This window comes from Odontomachus brunneus, unplaced genomic scaffold, assembly GCF_010583005.1.
Source record: "Odontomachus brunneus isolate Ranch 3 - 2012 unplaced genomic scaffold, Obru_v1 Obru_scaffold_049, whole genome shotgun sequence".
In the NCBI taxonomy this organism is placed as follows: Eukaryota; Metazoa; Arthropoda; class Insecta; order Hymenoptera; family Formicidae; genus Odontomachus; species Odontomachus brunneus.
Window position 1 is genome coordinate 250,892 of NW_022639499.1, and position 13,618 is coordinate 264,509.

General features: G+C 43.0%; 1 protein-coding gene and 1 long non-coding RNA gene across 4 annotated transcripts in view; one reads left to right on the forward strand and one right to left on the reverse strand.

Moving 5' to 3' along the window:
* LOC116845172 overlaps positions 1 to 13,618 on the reverse strand; it is a 102,923-nt gene that overhangs the window by 8,039 nt on the left and 81,266 nt on the right. The window lies entirely within an intron of this gene.
* The window catches only part of LOC116845166 (KN motif and ankyrin repeat domain-containing protein 2), a 98,676-nt gene continuing 94,595 nt past the window's right edge, over positions 9,538 to 13,618 (forward strand). The window contains exon 1 of the mRNA XM_032817550.1: positions 9,538 to 9,797. The gene's annotated coding sequence lies outside the window, so the exon portion shown is untranslated. The remainder of the gene's footprint in view (positions 9,798 to 13,618) is intronic.

Sequence of the window (13,618 nt, forward strand, 5' to 3'; positions counted from 1 at the left end):
AAGAAAAAGCGAGTCTCCTTGCTTCTCGTCGCGGTGGGGAAACTAGCGCGGCATCTCCGACGACTTCCAACGAATCCGCGTGAAACTGTGGTGGTGCGGGTGCGGTGAATGTATGTATTACGCGGCGGTAGAAATTGACTAAGACTGAATTGTATCGATATCGAAAGAGACGAGGGCGGACTCGATGACGCGCGCGCGTCACCGACGCCTCCCCGGCGATAATCCCTTTTGTATAGATTTCCTTTTTTTCGTCCCCCCGCCCCTCCCTCTCACCCAGATAATGTGTCCGTACGATTTTTCGGCGTATCGCGCGGCTTGCGATACCTGCCGAATCGTATCCCGCGATATCGTGTCGATTGGAATCGCACCGAAACGCGACGATCTATGATGTCATTCGGCACTGTAACTTCACGCGCGGCATGAGCCCGAATGTAGGGCTGCACTCCGACCATTTTCGAATTTATCGCAGAGCAAGATATTTTGTGGCATTTAATTTAAATATATGTTTTATATTTATTTGTAAATTGTGAATCTCTCTCATTTTTCATTTCGTCTGTACACCTCTCGTCCCACGTTCGTCGAGCTGCTCGTTCTTTCTTTCTTTGTCTCATTCTCTCTCTCTCTCTCTCTCTCTCTCTCTCTCTCTCTCTCTCTCTCTTTCTTCTTATTTTTCACGTATTCGTGAAGCGCGAGAGTGTGTATGAAACATCTAATTATTGACATTCCCGCTTTTGGTCATTGATATTCCAGAAAGAAATGCTTAAGGCTCCTGGGGAGTCGCATCATCCATCTCTTTTTAATGACGTCAGAAGCGAGAAAACGCATGCTAAAAATTCCTGCAAAATACGTCGAGATAAACAGATATATCCACAAAACGACATTTGCGATCGATTAAGTACACCTCTAAAATACTCCGTACACTTTCCTTTTGTTCTAACAATCAACAGATAATTATAAAATAAATGTGACGTGCAATCGTCTTTTCTAACCTAATTTCCTCATTATCTTGTCATATTAATTTTCCGATTATCTATTGATTTTTAGAACAAAAGGAAAGTGTACGGAGTATTTTAGAGGTGTACTTAATTGATCGCAAATGTCGTTTTGTGGATATATCTGTTTATCTCGACGTATTTTGCAGGAATTTTTAGCATGCGTTTTCTCGCTTCTGACGTCATTAAAAAGAGATGGATGATGCGACTCCCCAGGAGCCTTAATTTTTCTTGCCACCAGCGTTGCACTCGAGCCTCTTGCCCGCAGTCTATGATTTCAAGGGAGGACCTCGTAAACAACTGTCGCTGGTCGCGAGAAAAGCCAGATTCTTCTGGAGGGTCAGTGACGAGGGGGGATCGGCGATCGGGCGCCAATGACTCGGTGTTTCGTCCTGCTGGTGGATGAGCGAGCTTGTGTGAGAATCGGGCGTAACGTCGCGGGACTGCAGCAAAATTGCATGTATCTCGTGCGTATCTCGTTGCTTACTTTGTCACATATCATCGATTGTAAATAAACACGACGCGTTGTGTCGCGACTACGTCATCGTAATGTCGACGTGTTATAGCGATTACTATTGGATATTCAACGAGACGGCACACGCGTATAATCACTGAGGAGCTGCTCGAGAAAATTGTATCCTGCGCGTGATTTAAACGTACATGCGTGATCTCGTTGTCTGTTATTATCGACGTGCGAAATTAACGTCGACATAATCAAAATGAAATAATCAACAAACAAAATTAGTAAAATTAAGGCTCCTGGCCTCACTTCCTGGCATTGTCTATCTCTTCTAGGATGCCTCATTGTCTATCTTGTCTAGGATGCCTCATTTCCTGGCATCCTGGCATTGTCTGTCTCTTTTTTAATGACGTCAGAAGCTAGAGAATGCTAAAAATTCTCGCGAAATACGTTGAAATAAAAATATATATCCATAAAGTAACAATCGCGGTCGATTAAACAAACTTGTAAGATATGCCGTGCATTCCCCTTTGGCTCTAACAATCAAAGTACAATAATTTATTGTAAATTAACCTGAATGCGAAGAAATAGGTTAAGAAGATGAGTTGTCACGTTAAATTACGACAAATTATTGATTGTTAGAGCAAAAGGAGAGTGCACGGAATATCTTACAAATCGATTAATCGATTGCAAGTGTTACTTTATGGATATATATTTTTACTTCAACGTTCAAATTTCGCAAGAATTTTTAGCGTGTATTTTCTCGCTTTTGACGTCATTAAAAAGAGACAGACAATGCGAGGGACTAGGAGCCTTAATACAGCCGAAGGAGACGCTTGTTGCGTGTTTCCCTGAGAAGAAGGAGAAAATTCTTACAATTCGGCTAGGAGGAGGGAGAGGAGGACGAGAGTGAAATTAGTCGGTTCGGCTCGTCGAGGACGAGAACGGGCGCGTTTGTCGACGTTCTAGCTACACGAGAGCAGGTTTTTACTAGTGTTTTATCAGTGTAAATCTGCGTGTCCGCACTGTAGATCGCGGCGAGCACCGTTTCCGAGTGGGCGACGTTCTCACGACCATTTTGAAACGCGCCTGAGCGACCGTGGAATATCAATTTGGAAATTACGCAGCGCGAGTGTTCGGCGCGTTGCGCTTGAATTTTGATTCTTTTTCCTTTGCGCGTCGTCCGGACGGAGTCGCTTTCGCCTTCGCGACAGTTGCGCGATTCTTGCTTGATGATCGATGTTGTTGACAATGTAGTGCGTGTGGGGTTCGTGTCACCGCAGAAGAAGATAAAATGACAAAAAAAAAAGAGCGACACATGAGACAACGGGCGTGATCTCGCGAAATACACACGACCTTCTCGGATACGTGTTTGCATCGCGTAACTCCTTCCCCCGTCGCCTCCGCCCGTCGTTATCGGAGCTATACGGTCGCCACATCGAAAGAACTCGTACAATAATCATCCTTTTCGGATTCTCCTCGCCGAGAGAATCAAAACAAGTCTCGACGACAAGCGCGCGCGCGCGCGCGTGCATTTCGAAAGAATGTCAGTATTTATCATGCGAGACCTTTCTCAATTTTCTAGACAGTGTCCTTTTTTTGTAAACTTATACTTCTTTACGGCTTAAGAAGCGATACGCGTCTCGGAGGACGCACGTAAGCTTTATCTCGAGAAGTCGGATTCTGTGCGAGATGTCGTTCTCCGCATTGCCGGGGAGAGGAAAGGATCATTGTCCCTGGAATTTTTCGGGGACGGGGATGTGCAGAGAAACCCTCGTCCGCGTAGATCGCGGGATCCACGTGGATTCGATCTTCATCGAGTATGACGGAACGAGTTCCCGGGGTGTTCCCCGTCGCGTTAGAAAAGTGCAAAGTAGAGACATCGCAAGTGTGTCACTTTTAAACGTGTGCAATTCGGTTGAAGTTCTTCTTTCACGTTTCCTACGCTTTCGAGTCGCGCCATTTAACACATTTGAGGCGTGTGAATTATGATACGCCTTATACATAGTGTTGAATGACGTGACTTACGGTGAGGAATGTGTGAGCAGGAATTCAGCCAAAATAACACACTTGGACTTACGGTGTATCTTTCACGGAGACGGCACAGGTTTCCGAGAGCTCGAGGTGAGAGAAGATTAACGAGGAGATTAGTTTTCGAGTGTTATATAATCCTAAGAATGGAAATTCCTATTTGCGTGTCGCGTAAGAAGATTTACGTGTCTCATAAACATACGATCACGCGTGGTCTCGTTCATTTTGTTCGAAAAGAGAGAAATGTTAAGTGTAAAAATCGTATAGTATTAAGAGAACAAGGAGGGACAGGGAGAAAGAGACGATGTGCAGTAAAGGGGGCAAAGACTCCCGACATCTGACCTCTCAATGATCTTCGAAGTATGATTCTGTATTGCCAAGATAGTCGACTGTAATGACGTATAAGCTCGACGTACAGAGATAAACTCGAGGAGATGCGACGGTGTGTATTTTTTGCGTGTCGCACGCGTTAACGCGACTGAAACCGCTGATCTTACATAAGCGCGAGCTAACGGAACGTATCCTTAAGCTTCGTTCGCCGAGGATGTTCGCGTGGGTGTGCGATGAGAGCGTTTCTGCGGGAGGATTCTCTACGGTATGGTTCACCCGCGAATATGTAATTCGAGCAGTATTACGACGATCTGTTGCATGAGCGATTCTCACGTGGCGCGCCATTTGATAACAGGAGAGAGACTACGTGTAACGAGAGAAAACGATAGATATATTCTCTGTATAATATACGATAGAGAGCCATCTAATTCTTGACTACTTTATATTGCAAACAAAGTAAGAAGCTACGAGGAAGCGAGCAGCCGAGTGTATCGTGTAGATATCGCGACGATGTGTGTATGTATGTGTGTGTTGAGAGAAAGAGGAGGAAGGGAAAAGAGGAGAGCTCCTTTGCGATCATCAGAAATAATATTGTTACACAGTTGATCGTTACATGTGCATAAAAAGCTTTGAGAATAAAAACGATCTGAATCATATAATCCAGCGCCGCGTTCCTGTCATCAGATCGCACTCCTTTATTACGTTATTTACAGCTGTTATTCTTTAAGAACGCATATTATTATTAAGAAATTTTAGTGTTACGTGAGAAATTTTGAAAATTATCCAGAAAATGTATTAATAACACGAGGCGAAATATTCCAGGGTTTCCAGGGTTGGGAAGTAACTCGTTACTTGTAAAGAAATTACATTTTTTTGATAATTTTAACAGTTACTTTAATAGTTACTTGGGAAACGTAAAATAAAATTAAAATTATATAGTGATCGTATATTAATTTAATAAATTTATCAATGTATTTATGGAGCATGTGATTAAATTCTTTTACGTCAAGATTATTATTATATTTTTTTTATGTTAAGTACAGATTTGAAATTTGTTAAGTGGATAGACTAATTATTGTAATAGATATTAATTATAAAATTCAATTCTTACATTTTAGTAAAGCTTAAAATGTAAGATTTTTGTATTTACAATAATAATTTACAATTATTTCAAGAAAGTAACTTAAAAATAACGACTCGTTACTTTTTGAATAACTATAACGAGTTACGTTTCATAGCCAGTAATTTGTAACTGTAACTAGTTACATTTTCAGCAAGGGGAACTGTAACTGTAACTAGTTACTTTTAAAAAGTAACTTTCCCAACCCTGGTTGTTTCTTATAAACTCGCTGAACTTGAAGGACCACACTGAGAACAAATAGTTGAAAATTTGTCTGCGAGATACCAAGTTTATTTTTGTGAAATATAAAATTTATTTCCGCGACACAAAGTTTATTTGGGCACGGAATTTGAGTGGAATCAACTTTTATCTCGCAAATAAATTTTCAAGTATTTTTTTTATGCTTGTGCAGCAGTAAGACAGAACAGCAGCGTGTATAATATTATATTTGCAGAATCAACATCAGTCCTCAAGTTCGACAGCGTGTACTGTGATCGACGTGATAGAAGCAGAGTTTCGACTGCGGAAATTGCGAAAGTGTTATTAAACGTGGCTCAAAAGTCGACCTCTCATTCGCGAGCGATCGTAAGCGACTTCGAATGCTTACAAAATACGAGCGACTATATCCTACTCTCAAGGTGTAATTTCAAAGTAACGCGTTGCAAAAGTGAAAGTAACGAAACGAGAAGGGAAGTTCGACGAAAGAGAGAGAGAGAGAGAGAGAGAGAGAGAGAGAGAGAGAGAGGGAGGGAGGGAGAGAGAGAAAAAGATGAAGAAAAGTAGAAAAAGAAGAAAAAAGGAAACGATCGGCGCTCTTCGTAAAACTCGCCGCGAGAAGGTGCGATGCGAGACTCACGTCCATCGTGAAAGGACACGACACGACGGTCATGCACGGATCTTCGGGGCCGGAGAGAACTGGTCCACCCACTGGGAATTCCACATTTTTTCATTCGGCGACTATCGACCGTGGTTTGCGCGCGCCTATCGGAACCGAAAGCGCGGCCATCATCTATTAAGAGATAGAAAGAGAGAGAGAGAGAAATAAAGAGAGACTCAATAATAATCATCACACATGTGTCGTCATCGGGGACGGCGATTTATAATTCGGAGAGGAGTCGAAATATCAGCTCATGAATTATTAATGCAGCAATTAATCAACATTAATACATGATGCATTGCGTAATAAGAAAAAGCGCGGGAAGGAGAGGAGAGACGCGCGTTGCATCGCGGGTTCGCGCGAGGAACGGCGGGAAATAAAGAGAGCGACCATTACGATTACGTTCAATTGCCCGCGACGCCTTGCCGCGTACAACGCGGACGAATGTTTAGCGCGCGGGTACTTGACCCGCGATCTTTAAATACGGAACAACGATTCAACGCACGAAGATAGCACGCCGCCGTGAGGTACGGGCGCAGGATCTATTTGTATGGCCGCGCGTGAGTGCTCCAGCTGGACCTAATCGGCTTACCGCATCCTAAATGGGGAGAAAACGAAGAGAAGGAAGAAATGGGAGTGATACTCCGCGCGCGCGCGAGTGCAAGTCGAATTACAGCCCGATTACACGCGAGACACGAGTTACAGTCACTTGACGAATCGTTTCACGATTGACGGCGATTCGTCAACGATCTCTCTCGCGAATTCGCGATGGCCGGGAATTAAATAGACGTGCGTCGTCGCGAGAGAATCGTCCCTCCTGTTGACTTGATTGACTCCTGACATAGTTTCGCGATTAAATAGCGTCGCGTGGAATTGCGGCGAGCGAGGTAACGCGATTTGAAGTTCATCCCGGTGCTTGAGTGGCGCGAGCATGTCGGATGCTTAGCGAGCGCTGCACACACGGGTAAAGATAGCTGAGTTAAGAGGTAAATCGAGATATAAGGACGAAATCCATTCGTCGTCATACGTAATGCGCCGCGCCAGCTGGAGCCGATCGAGCTGTTGAATTCGCGCGCTCTCACACCCGCTCGCGGGTCATTGCCACCGCTGCAGTTGTATGCCTCTCATTGGACTTGGTTGACTTTGGCGCTTGGCGGGAAACAAATCATCATCAGAAGCGCCACCCGTTGATCACGATTAGTTTACATCTCGGGATCTAATAACGGCTCGCACGCGACGCCCGGGTCTCGCGATCGCGGGTAATCGTGAAACGACAGACTGTCTGATCATTCATCCTAGCAAACACAAAATTTTACGTGTCATTCGCGAAATGGTGGAGGAATTTTGTGTTCAGTTGGATCAGTTCTGCACATACAATGGGAGCGTTATCCCAGCAATATCACATGAAACGTACATGTTAATTGTAATTCTACTCGACAATATAACTGTTATATAACATGTATGTTATGTAACAGTTATATTGTTGAGTAGGAAATTATAACTAACATGTATGTTACATGTAACGTTGTGTTTACTCCCACTGTATATGCAAACAGAACTCATCCAACTGGATACAAAATTCCTCCACCATTTCGCAAATGACCACGTAAAATTTTGAGTTCTTAATTAAAGAAGATTCAGAAATGATCACGCGCGATACGGTGGGCGAGTTGTGGTAGCGTCGTGATGTGTGCTCGCATATTAGGTCAAACCGAACAAAAAAGTCCTCTAGCATTTTGCAAATAATTACGTAGATTTTTTATTATTCCCGAGTCGAAATTTTGGGACGCGTATGTTAAACCTTGAATTCTACAACGCAATAGAAGCAAAGTTAGCAAAGTAGGTTTAATTCTAATGATACAATTTACTCCTACTTTGACTCTGATGATGCCCGAAATCTCCCTTTTCAGTTTCTTTAACATCAAAATAGGTTATATTATAGGCTTCAGAATATAAAAATATGTGTTGAATAGAATAGTGAAAGAAGAAGTGCATTAAAGTACGCGAGTCTTCCCTCTCTTTCTCTCTCGCAGATTCTCTAATCACGAAACAGCAAAGATTCGCTGTTGATTAATAATTCTGATAACAGTTTATCGAGGTGATAATGAAAACGTGCAGAGTATTTGACTCTGATGACGTCCGAAATCTCCCTTTTTAATTTTCTTAGGATCAAAATAGGTTATATTATAGGCTTCAGAATATCAAAATAGGTGTTGAATAGAACAGTGAAAGAAGAAGTGCGTTAACGCACGCGAGTCTTTCCTCTCTTCCTCTCTCGCAGATTCTCTAATCACGAAACAGCAAAGATTCGCTGTTGATTAATAATTCTGATAACAGTTTATCGAGGTGATAATGAAAACGTGCAGAGTATTTGACTCTGATGACGTCCGAAATCTCCCTTTTTAATTTTCTTAGGATCAAAATAGGTTATATTATAGGCTTCAGAATATCAAAATAGGTGTTGAATAGAACAGTGAAAGAAGAAGTGCATTAAAGTACGCGAGTCTTCCCTCTCTTCCTCTCTCGCAGATTCTCTAATCACGAAACAGCAAAGATTAATAATTCTGATAACTCTTTATCGAGGTGATAATGAAAACGCGCGGAGGAGCATCGACCTCGGCTCTCCGAGAACGTTCTTACTCGAAAACGTTAGACTTCTCCGCGTTCCTACGAGGTAGACGGTTCTCGTACCTGAAACAAAGCCACGAGCCTCCTCGGACTTCGTTGGGTCACGGTGGTGGCGGGTAGTGGGGTGTTAAGTTCCGAAGGGCCCTATTCAGGGCCGAAGATTTGTCGAGGAAGACGGACGCCTTCCTTTTTCGCGTCGGGGACCTTGGCGCGGCGCGGGTCCCTTCCTCGGCACCTTCTTATTCGGGGCCCTCCCGACTGATTTACAAAGGAGCGGAGAAGCTATTCATTAGGCGACTCAGACGCGCCACGGTGTTAACTGACACGACTAATCCACAAAATAAATCTTAGGCGCGATATTCGCCCGAGTCAATTGGCTCTTATTAGATACGTGCGCGTTCAGGCGTTCGTTGCTCGCGAAGAGCTAGTAAATCTTGATTTCAATCCGCGCTCGAGTCGATCGCGCCTGGCTTCGTCATTCGGCGTACTCTCTGTCTCCATTCTCATAATATTTGCATTTAACATTGTTGGTGGACAGTTGGCCGATCCACGATTGTCTCATGTTTTGGTTCATGAAAAGCATAAATAAATAAGGAACAGTGAAGAACACAGGCCGGGCGATATTGAAGACTGTCGGTCAACAACTGCCGGGCGGTGTTGATTTGTAAACAAAATAGCCGGGGTGAAGATTAGCAGTTAATTGACGTTTGAATTAGTCAAAGCACGTGTCTGCCGATTGAGGCGAAGAAATTGTCCGCGGCGCACAACCGAAACCCGCGAATCCGTCCCTGACTCTACCGATCGACTTCCCTGCCGGAGCCCCGAGCGGTTCAAGCTTCTACCCCGTCGTCCCTTTTCCTCGGCTACAGGGCAACCTGTCGTTCGACCAGCGAGAGCGATCCTCAGCATCCTCATCCGCCTCGGTTCTCTCTTTCTCTCTCTTTCTCCCTCCTTCACTCCCTCTCTCTCTACTCTCCTCTCTCTCTCTCTCTCTCTCCTTCTCTCTTCGATTCTCTCGTCGTGATCCCGCCGCCGCTGCCTGCGTCTCTTTTTCCGCGCTCTTGTGCCGGTGGAACGATGGAAGGGGCCAGAGGCCGAAGGAGAAGGAGAAGAACCAGTCGTGAACCAGAACCGTCGGTCCTCAGAATCTCCCAGTCACCTCTCCGAGTCTGTGCGGGGACCAGTGTGTGGAAAATTGTCACGGTGATCGCGCGCAGGCAGGCAGGCTAGCAGGATCGATCGATCGATCGGTCGATCTATCTGCGTGACGTCGCCGCTGCGTCCCGCTCACGCACCGAGACGCGATCGGCGGCGATGACGACGCGGCTGGAGCGCGGCGAGGATGGAGAGGACTGACAGGTTGGTGGGTCATTTTTGTATTTGCGTATACACAACAGGTAGAGAGCCCTTCGTCGAGACGACCCACCTCGGGGGAGGCGTGGGAGGGAAGAGCGAGGGAAGATGCCACTGTGGGAACCGCGCGAGGGCCTCGTGAACGCTAGATGGATGCTGTGCGATCGTGTGTGTTCGCACTGAGGGAAAAAATGCTTCGTCTAAAATTAGAATTATCTTTTGACGCGCAGCAGAACTTAATAAAAAAAATGTTTTCTCTCGACTACAATCTATAATAATTACTTATGTAATCATAGTTATAAATACCGGGTATTTTTTCTCAGTGTGTATGTGTGTATGTGTGAGAGAGCGCGTGGACGCACTTTTCCTTTCTCTCAGAAGATCGTTAATTAAAGAATATACACGAGTCGATCGGGACTCGAGCGGTTGTACACCACATGAATTGCGCGCGATAAATAAAAGAGATAGTCGCGTTCTTTAGAGGAAGGTTAATGCGTCTCGCATAAGTGGCTCAATGAGAGAGAAAAAGAGAAAAAGTAAATATTACACCCGTTGGAAAATTATTACGTTACGAGCGCCGTTAGTCGGTATCTGAAAGCCGATCGCCGGCGTCCGCGCGCGCGCTATTTCCGCGCGCGCGATGCTTTAATTGTCTCTCTCGCCGCGCTGATGCAATATATATAATAATATAGTTTTAAATGAAATTTATATCGGCGGTTAATGGGAACCTACCGTGGTCGCCGCCCTCGCCTCGATGACGGGATCGATGAGCCGGCGATTTTGCCGCACAATGCGTATTATTACTATTATTATCTCGCAATACTCGGGTCATGGAGTCTCTCGTTAATTCTTACGTCGGCTTAATTGAATAATTATTTCGCGTACCAACCGGCCGCCCGTTGCACGTTGACTGAGCAAATCAATAACCCGTACTGTACATGAGGTCGCATTGTGTCATTAGTTCACGATAAACTCTCTTTAGGAATGCCGTACGAGCGCTCTAACGTCGCGGACGAAGTGGTGTACGCTCGCCATCGCGCATAATCCCGATACTCGCGCGCTTATAAAGGCGGCTATCGACGATACCTCCCACCTCTCGCTATTTAAATTCGAATTTCTCTCAGGTTCTCGTTCTCAGCATTCTTTTACTGACAAAAGTGTCCGTGAAAGTGGCTCATAAAGCTTCTGATTGGTTATAAGTCCACTTTTAAGGACACCCTTGTCGACAAAATCGGAAATAAGAAAAAGGCCCTTCAGAATTCACGTCTGGGTGATAAAACAGAAGACAGAAAGGCAGAAGGCAATCGGAACTCGCGCTGGCGGTCAGGTGGAGGTGGACAGTTTCTGCTTTTTCGTCAGCGCGTGTTCTGATTGGCTTCTACCTTTCTGTGCTCTACTTTCCAAGATGCGAGTCCTCCCTTGGTTTTTTGACGCGGAACTTGCGTGGAAACGTTTGCTCCTCGGCTCTTCCACGTTTCGCGCGCAACGGGACTGCACTGAGAGAAGAATTTAGAAAATATTATCAAAATTTGGTTACTATTACTAAATGATAGACGTAAATATAGCGGGTCAAAGCTATGGCAATACTTATTAATTAATTTAGTTCTGCAAAATAAATTATTTATTTGACAGAAGTAAAATTTATTTGTTTCCAGAATATATTTGGTAAATAAAACTTATTGAATAGTTGAGTAAAATAAGCGATTTTGTAATAGTTACAAAATTTTTGATAGGTTCAACCAACCATGAATAATAGATATTGTAATAATAGATATTGAAACGATATAATAACAAAATCGTAGGTTGTGAAAAGAATCTCTCGGCAAAGCTAGTAGGTAGTTAAATAGAATCAGAAAAGATTGATACTAGAAATGTGCGAATCAAAGATTTTTAATGTCGAATCGAATCAAATCTCAGATTTTAATTTCGAATTCGAATCGAATCGATGAAATTTCACCCGAATTGAATCGTTGGAAAAATTTTTAATTAACATAATCATTGAATTCAACATGAAAATAGTGACTACAATATGAGAGAGATAACATTGACCATGTGAATTCATTTTAAGGTAAGAGATACATAATACATAGTCGGTAAACGTGTATGGAATACAGTTCCAGTTTTGAAAGCTGCGCAACAACACATATCGATCCGACAGTTGTCGGTAAGAATTTATCTAGAAGCCATTATCTTCTTTTAATATTTTTGAAGAAAATCTTAATGTATACACTGAGAGAAGGATTTAGTAAATATTATCAAAATTTGGTTACTATTACTAAATGGTAGACGTAAATATAGCGGGCCAAAGTTATGGCAATACTTATTAATTAATTTAGTTCTGTAAAATAAATTATTTATTTGACAGAAGTAAAATTTATTTGCTTCCAGAATATATTTGGTAAATAAAACTTATTGAATAGTTGAGCAAAATAAGCGATTTTGTAATAGTTAAAAAATTTTTGATAGGTTCAACCAACTATCTGTAATAATAGATACCGAAACGATGTAATAGCTGCAAATGAATGAATTTTTCGTTGTGCTGCAACAAAACATACTTATACTGGTAACAAAATACAACTCGTACCTACTGAATTTTTTATTATATGGGATATAACGATTTCATAACAATTATCAAATATCTGTTCATAACTGTAATATATTTTATATTAAATATTTAACATTAAGTAACTATTACTAAATTATTTAATTGATGTTACTGTGAATGCAATTACGTCATACTCCCGATCTATTAAATATTTGGTAATTATTATCATATTTAGTATTAGTTACTAAGGATTCAATGAATTTCTGTAAATGCAGTTTGTTATAGTTACCAGTCTTTTCTCTCAGTGTGCTCGGGGCGTCGATTCAATGAACGTGTCGGTAATTCATTGTTGCAAAGTCGCCGTCTGACGATTAGCGTCAGCCCAAGGCAGCCGATATCGGTGCAATCGTCTCAGCGCGATATGATTATCGCGTTTCGATCGTAGGCCGGGTTCACCCACGACGGCTACCGCGATTTGCATATTGCGCTCGGCGCGGCGTTACGGAATGTCTATTTATGAGCGATTGCATCGATATTTATATTTCCAGGTACGCGATCTCGCGATATACATTTGTCCCTGTATCGGGGAACGTTATCGGACACCCCTTCACGCGAAACATGCGACCATGCTTTCGGTATCGCCGCTCTTGCGATTAACTCCTATTCTTGGACGCGAACTCTGACACAGCACTGTGTTATCGCGGCCAAATGCTGCATGCCGACACGTAGCCAAGAGGATAGAATAGAAGCTGCTTCATTGTGCTCCAAGATAGACCCGGTCGGTGCAGCAATCAAGTGCAATTACAAAAATACGGTGCAGACGGTCATCACGCGAAAAGACGGTGTAAAGAATACGCGGGTCGAGTAACGAACAGTAAAGATGATAAAAGCTTGCACACAGAGGAACATACACTGCATTCAAGTAAGCCTTGCTTGTTTCAGGTGTTTCGCAAGTTTATGTATCTGCGAATCAGTCATAAGTTCATCATTTAGTGAAAGTACATTCTTAGTAAATCAAGCATCTCAAGGAAGGATATTAAATAAAAGCAAAAATTCAGCTCGTCTGCTACGTAGAATCGAGTTAACTTTTCCTTCGATAAAATTTTATGATGCTCTTGAGCATATGATAATGAGCTTCCTTAAAATTAATGAGTAGATTTTTAGATTAATATCAGGAGGATACTTTTTTTTAGCACTGTGTTGAAAGGGAAGAAAGTAAACTGGGCGATTGCTCTTCTCAGCAGTAGAATGATATTTTTTTGTATGCATTCAGAAGAGGGGG